Consider the following 8,307-nt stretch of genomic DNA (forward strand, 5'->3'; position numbering starts at 1 on the left):
AAAATCCGGTAGATAGCTGCACCAATATAAAGATTTCCAAGGCACCAGACAATGGAATGGTCAACATAGAGGAGTCTGGCTCTCTCCTAGTAGTGAACCATTTTGTAAGAGGGGCAACAACTGTAAATATGACTTCCAGTATTTATGATGTCACAAGTTGGGTTTATGTCATTGTAAATACTGCCAGCCCAGAAAATTACAATGTACTCACTTGCAGCTTGCAATATTTCATGAGATAATAGGACACACCAGTTGGCAGCTAGAACAAAACCATTTAGTCTATGGGAATTACCTATGTGATGGTTGACTCACCATTCAGCAAATGATTCAGTGTGAATACTTTAGCTGTGAGTAACCAATAGGATCAAGCTCACAGTAAGACAAACAAAATTGTCTGTGCATCAGAGTGAACTACCTAACTGGGCAACTAGGTGTGAGAGATGTCAGAAACAGCTGCTGGTAGCTCATTCTAACAGAGAAATGTCTCATAGGTCTCAAATGGAAGACATTATTGCTGGTTATGAAGCAGCTAGGCATGACATTCTGGTTGCATCCAACACATTGGGCAGAAGGAAAGCAACTCTGAGCAGCTGTCAGAATGAGCACCCAGTGAGCCATAAATGTGGGCAGCGTATTGCTTGTGGCACATCAAGGACTATCTCGTGCACCCCACACTTCCTGCACCTTCACAGTGACACAATGGGTAATGTGGGAAGTATATACATACATTTTTTTTTAGAAAAAGAGGAATGGAACAAACAGTATGCTTCCTTCATGTCTAATTCAACTGTGGGCAACAAATTAATATGAAAGCTGCTGGCTGGCTGTTTGAAATTACAGGCATTGGCAATTCGACAATGGAATTGGTTGGATTTCTCCCCCCATCTCCCTGCCAGCCCATTTGGAAATTCAGTGACAGAAGGATGATTTTTTTCCCAAGCTAATTCCTCTTTGGATTGCTAACATAGAAGCACCCAGAGATTGACATTTTATGCAAAGCCATGCTTGATCCAGACAAACAATATTACTGCAATGTGGCGGCAAAGCAAGCTTCCTCCCCCCCCCCACCCCAGGCATTCTTCTGCTGCCACCTGCAATAGGAAATCAAAATGTTCAACATATTGCATACTCGAAATTAAGCAATATTGGATCAAATGAGTGTGCTGAACATTCAGTGCTTTTAATAACTCAGTGTTAATGTACAAAGCATATGAAACCATTATGCTAAAAGAATCTCGGTCAAGGATATTTGACCCAAAGTCTGACCTACTAAAGAATGTGGACCTTTTAATGGGAAGAAAGTCCTTGGGAAAGTGTGAAGTTTCCTGTTAAGTAAAAGAGCTAACCTTCGGTCACATTGAGAATTAAAATTAAAAACAAACTCACAATCCACAGCCATAAGAGGTGCCCTTCAGAGATCTGGAGGTCAGATGAAAATTTGACACAGATCAAAAAGGTAACATCAGACAATGATGAATTTTGTTTGAGCAGTTGGATAGAGATTTTTCCGGGACTAGAATAAATCAGGTTTTAAATTTGCATCTGGTTCAAATTTCAGAAATGATTCAAGCTAAAAATAACAACTTTTTAAATTTCAGGTGAATTTATATGGCTGTTTGGGTTGGGTCAGTTTTTTGGATCACTTTAATATACACTATACATTCATGTATAAGTCTAGAAATTTTAATCAAAAAATCAATCCAATGTAACCTTAACTCTTATTTGAAAGAGGAACCTTTCTCACCTCTAAGCAGATTGGCAAAAAAAAAAAGTGCTATCCCTGGAGTATCCAGAAGAAGCACCAACATCTTCTCTCTTTTGGTAACCTGGTTTTTGGGTGGTTTGTTATAAGCTGGTGGTGGGAAGCATGTCACCTTCTTGGTGATGTTGGGTTTCAACTTCTGTATTATTTAATGACTCGCTATTCTGACAAGGGCTTATGGGAGTAGCAGTCAAATAACACCCAAAGAAACACAAGTTCCCCATCCTTGCTGCAAAAAGAGTTTAGAAAAGTTACTTTTTGAACCAAAACTCAGGTTTTCAGATTTCCACAGCTAGCCTTGGAAGTTGTGGTTCCAAAATGGAACCTTTCCAAATTCTAGCTACTGTATAAGCCTATAATAGCCTCATTTCAGGGATATATGTTTAGCCCAGAGAAGAAAAGGTTAAGAGGGGACATGTTAAGGTAAAGGTTTTCCTCTGACATTAAGTCTAGTCATGTCCAACTCTGGAGGGTTGGTGCTCATTTCAATTTCTAAGCCAAAGAGCTGGTGTTGTCCGTAGACACCTCCAAGGTCATGTGGCCAGCATGACTGCATAGAGCATTGTTACCTTCCCACCGGAGCAGTACCTATTGATCTACTCACATTTGCATGTTTTGAATTGTTACGTTGTCAGAAGCTGGGGCTAACGGCAGGAACTCACCCCACTTCCCAGATTCAAATTTCAGTCAGCAAGTTCAGCGGCTCAGTGGTTTAACCTCACCGGGGGCTCCAGGGACATGATAGCTGCACTTAAATATTTGGAAGTATGTCATATTGAGGAGGGGACAAGCTTGTTTTCTGCTGCTCCAGAAACTAGGACATGGAACAATATATTTAAACGACAGGAAAAGAGATTCCACCTAAACATTAGGAAGAACGTCCTGATAGCAAGATTGTTTGACAGTGGAATATGCTGCCCTGGAGTGCAGTGGAGTCTTCTTTTTTTTAAGCGGTTTTTAAATAGAAGCAGGATGACCATCTGCTGGGACTGCTTTCACTGCACATTCCTGAAGATAGAGGGTTTGACTGGTAGCTTTTGTGATTTCTTCTGACTCTATGATTCTGTATTTAGAAAAACCTTCTCAGATGACAAGTTCGCTAAAATCACCTTTTGATCAATACTGAAAAACCGGTAAACTTACTACAAACCCTCAAATGTTATGGAAATACAAGTTTGCACAATATGTTTAAACTATTTTCTTTTAAAATTATATTTCTTAATTTTATTAATGGTATATTCTACTTTCTAATGATGATTCCAAGAAATTAAAAAGGTAAAAGAAAAAGCAGCCCACAACCTTAAACTTAATGAGAATACAAATTGAATGTAGCCAGTAGGGCAGCTCAGCTGAGAAAATAACAGAATGAATCTGTCTTAAGACGAATAAAGGTGCTACTGTGATATAAGGTCGCCTATATCCTCAGAAGAAGTAAATGGCAAATGCTCTCTGAAGAAATCAAGCATACCTGTATGGTAGGGTCATCATAAATTGGAGTCAACCTGAAGTCACATAACAATACACAACGGCAAAACCCTGAACAGCTACATTTCAATGATCTGAAAGAAACTAAGAATGAAGATTCTTGTTTTTATAGTCACTGTGGAAATTCCAATGGCAAAGGTTCTTTGAAAAGGATCTGAGTAAGATGAAGACATGGAAGAAGGCAGCCCTTCTTGTGTCCTAGTCCTAATCCAAACCTGGGATGATTTCTGTAGTTTGTAAATATATTCCCCTTCAGAAGAACATATGGGCCAAACTTTACATGATATTAAATCTATCATGTGTTCGTGTGTGCAGGAATGTATGTGCATGTGTTTTATTTGTAAATAGCAGTTGCAGAATAAGAAGGAAATCTAGATCGGGTTGATGGAATACATGCAGAAGGGATTTAATGGTCTCCTCACTGTCAATTTCTTGTCACCCCATCCTCTATTTGCAAACAGTAATGTGGGGAGAAAATCTGACTGAAAAGTGCCACAGTGAAAAGAAATGATTTCCCTTCTCTACAAGTGAGATCTGATCTGGATTGCTCTCACACATAAATGCAAGGAAACTACCGTACAATTCAGCTCCTGATACATCCCAGGAAAGCAGAGTCTTTCAATATGGGCTGCCCTCAGTTCCTCCTAAATAAAACATGTCCTTTGATGTGAATAGATTTTTTAGATCTCAAATATACTCTTCTCATGTTAATTTCAGCAGAGATTCGCAATCTATCTTTCCCTGTAGCTTCTGAGTACCAAAGTGACTAAATACAGGATTTGGAATGTTACTTTTAAGAAGCATGAATATGAGGCCATGTGGAAGTCATCCATAACTGAGCAGCGATAGAATAAAAGCTCCAGGTCCCTAAGCATCATCCTGCCACCTGCTCAGTTATAGATAGCTTCCTCATGTTGTCATGCATTTATCCTTAAAAGTAACTTTCTAAGATGTGTTTAAATCTGGGAGTGACATCCAGCCACTGGGTGTCACTGACGTTCCATAGGAAAACAGCCATCTCTGCAGCCGTCTCTCTGTACATAATGCTTAAAACTGAGCTGGACAAGAGGAGGCTGTTGGCTTCTCTCAACTGGATCTGATTTTTTAACTCCTTCTCTCCTCTCATTAGCATTATCCAGGATGGTCCACATTTGAGAAGGGCATGCATTTCTCCCCCTATCCATCCCTAACAGATACTGTAGAGGCTTCCAAGACAGATCGATTACCACACTCCATTTCAAGCATAGCAGGCACTGTGATGGTAGTGGTGGGGTGGGCGTATATCTGCTTAATATAAACTGAGGTTTGCATCAGGCTTCACTGTGAATATTTCACTAGACATTTCAGGCTACCTACTGAGCTTAATTTTAAAGGGCACTTGGTTGAGAATTGGATTATTACAGGGTTATCTCTTTCCAAATTCATTTTAAGTAGTTTGTTGAAGCATTTGGTTTAAAGATAGATCTGTGGTAGAAAGATGAAATGTTCTCCCCCGTTTCTTTTTCCTTCATATTCTAGATTCATAAATCTGAACTTCTCACCCTACTGCAATGGATGCTGTATCCACTTTGTGTTTACAATATTCCAGATCCTTTCAATTGTATTTTGACTATTGTAAAATGTGGAAGACAATGACCTAGAACATTCTTGCTTAAGGCACATTTTGTTTTTGTTGTCTTTTAAGGCAATTTATTTAACACCATAATTGAAGAATGTGTAAAGAAAGGCATGTTTTGCACTGGCTTAAGAGAGTCTGCTACTCAGAACCAATGGAGGGGAACTTCTAACTATCTATTCTAGCACAACCAAATTTTAACGAGAAGGATGATACAACTGCCATTTGCAGGACCCAAATACAGTCTCTGTTCCTCATGCAAATGTTGTGATGACTCAGACGTACAAGTAACACAACTGTCTTAGTCTATGAGTAATCCTGCCCTGCTGACATCTCCCTAGCGGTATGTCTTGGCTAACAAATACTAGAGCTGTGCAACCAATTTGATGGACCTTGAATTGGACCTCTTTTGAACGCACTTTTCTCCATAACAGCCTTTATTGGACCGCAAGAAGATTAAACCAGTCAATACTCCAGGAAATAATGCCCGACTGCTCACTGGAGGGAAGGACTTTAGAGGCAAAGATGAAGTACTTTGGTCACATAATGAGAAGACAGGAAAGCTTGGAGAAGAGAATGATGCTTACAGTGAACTACGATGAATGTCATTCCAATTCTTTAGTGTATTACTTATACAGTGCTGGACGCTTGGAAAACACCCCCCCCCCCCCCCCAATCCAACTTCTATTTCTTTCTCTCTTGGTTTCTTCCTCTCTTCTTTCTGCCTACTCTTCCCACTTTTTTAAACGACCTTTTAATTGTTGGTTGAATTGATGGGTCCCGAGAACGGCAAGCTTGTTAGAACCCTAATAATTAAAACTGTGGATGGCACAGACAACTTGTGTCAAACACAAGACCAAATCCGGCCCTCCATGTCATTTTATATGGCACTCCAGATGCTGGGCTATGACTCCTGTACTCCTCATCTTTTGACGTCATGACTAGAGCTGATGAGAGTTAGGATACAGTAGTATCTGGAAGGCTGCAATTCTGTCTAGTCAAGACAGTGGTAGATCATCAAAAGTGATGGGAGATCCATTTTATGTCATCCAATAACATCTGAGAACATAAATTGGGTAAAAACTAAAGAGCAACAACCATTATGTAAACAAATATATATAGCTGGCTCTCTGTATCCATGGAATCTGTGTCCATGGATTCAATGGCCCTTTGAAGGCAATCATAAGGCTGATGTGGCCCTTGATGGAAAATGTGTTTGACACCTCTGTCATTGACAATATTTGGCATTGGGTGCTGCATATAAATCCTGTGCTCCATCAGTGATCTCTCCAGATCCCACTCCTGAACTGGGAATGGGAAGACAGAAAGGATCCAGTTCTGCTGAAAACTATTCTGCACATGTTCCGAGACTCAAAATTTCAGATTATGAACACTATGTAACAAAATTTGAAAAAAAAAAAACCTCTGTCCCTGGTTTGAAATTGTTATTTCCTATTAAATTGTGCAGTATTTACTTTGAAAGTAATTGTTATACTCCAGAAACTTCATTTTTGTGGCTGCCATAAACTATGTTGAAAAGCTATAGCAAAATATGATGCAGGATGTCCCACAAAAACAAAGTTTTTGCAGTTTAATAAACATTTCCCATGTTTTTATGATAGAACCAATTTGGAATGACATTTATAACCCAGGAACAAAAATCGTGTTACGAAGTATAATTCTCCACTCTTATTTCACTGACCAGTCTTTGTAGCTAACCACTTATTTCTGTATTTGCCATGGCTCAGTTCTCTGTAGCTGAAATAATAACTCCTTATTAATCTTTAACAAGGCATTTGAAGAGTGAGTTAAATGTATGTGTTGGTGGCAGTGGAACGAAAAGAGAGATGCTGATGAGGTACAAATTTAATTGAAAAGATTGTAAGATAATGTTCCATGGCTTGGGGCAGCATGTTTCAACCTGACAATTATCAGCCATAATAGGATTCCTCCATTTCCAGGCAAAAATCCTTTTATGGGATGTATATGGGTTCCCTATTGCTCCATTCCTGGTGAAGGAACATTGTGTCCTGCAGACAGCAGGGATTTCTGGATGAAACAGATTATCTAGATCAGTGGTTCTCAACCTGTGGGTCCCCAGCTGTTTTGGCCTACAACTCTCAGAAATCTCAGCCAGTTTACCAGCTGTTAGGATTTCTGGGAGTTGAAGACCAAAACATCTGGGGATCCACAGGTTGATAACCACTGATCTAGATCCATTTCAGTCTGGTTTCAGGCCTGGTTATGGAACAGAGACAGCTTTGGTCGTTTTGGTGGATGACCTATGAAGAGAGTTAGACAGGGAGAATGTGTCCCTTTGTAATGCCTCATGGGCCTTGTAGTCCTGCTCCCAGTGCCACCGTGGCTGATAAAGATGAAAACATGGGGTTTTCGCCGGCTCAGCAAGAGCCGGAATTTTTCCAGATGCCTGATGTTGCTGTTTTTGCCCAAGAACCCATTAAAACAGACCTTGAGCAGTTCTCACCCCCTTTTGTTAGGAGACAATCCTATACTGTGGGCAGGGGAGAGAAGGAGCAGGTTCGGAGGAGTTTGAGACTTGCAGCTAAACAAGACACTGATTAGCCATGTTCCCCTGGGAAAATCTAGGGAGTCTCACATCTGGAGAGAGCTGTGTTTTGTTTCCTGTTCCCTAGGGAAAGGGAGCGCTGGACACCTGCTTTGCAGGAAAACGAGACCTAGTTAAATGTGCCTGGCACGGTAGGTTCCGTGCGGAGTCAACAGATCTACTTCGGGAGTGATTTCGTGCTTCTAGCCTTGTGTGGACTTCGCAAAGTCTGCAATCCCATTCTCCTTGCTTTGTCTATCCAAGTTTTCAAGAATTGCCTTGCCTTGCTCCTAGTCACGGACCTTGTTCCTAGAATCAAGTTTTGTTTCCAGCCTTGTTGTGAAATTACCTTGGACCTTGAAAGACCCTGGACGTTTCCCCACACTATTGCTTGGCAATAGTGTGTGTTTCGGTTTGTTGGATTCTACTTTGAACTCTAATAACATTTATTGGACAAAACATTTCTGGACTATATTTGACCTCATCTGAAAGGTCTGCCTCTGGACCATATTTTCTACTTGATTTTATCATTCTTATATATTTCCTTAATAAAGATATTAGATAGTTATTGGCCTCTGTGTTCGGTTCTTAGTGCTCCGTTGCCTTGGGCGTGACACCCTTGTTGGTTCTCCTGGATCTTTCAGTGGCTTTCAATACCACTGACCATGGTTTCCTCCTGGGTCATTTCACTGGGATGGGACTGGGAGACACTGTTTTACAGTGGCTCCAATCCTTCCTGGAGCGTAGTACCCAGAAGGTGGTGCTGGGGGACTCCTGTTTGAACCACTGTCCATTGACACGTGGGGTCCCTTAGGGTTCTGTTTTTCCCCCATGCTGTACAAAATATACACAAAACGACTGGGAGAGATCATCCGGAGT

The sequence above is a fragment of the Anolis carolinensis genome, chromosome 2, assembly GCF_035594765.1.
Source record: "Anolis carolinensis isolate JA03-04 chromosome 2, rAnoCar3.1.pri, whole genome shotgun sequence".
NCBI classification, from domain to species: domain Eukaryota; kingdom Metazoa; phylum Chordata; class Lepidosauria; order Squamata; family Dactyloidae; genus Anolis; species Anolis carolinensis.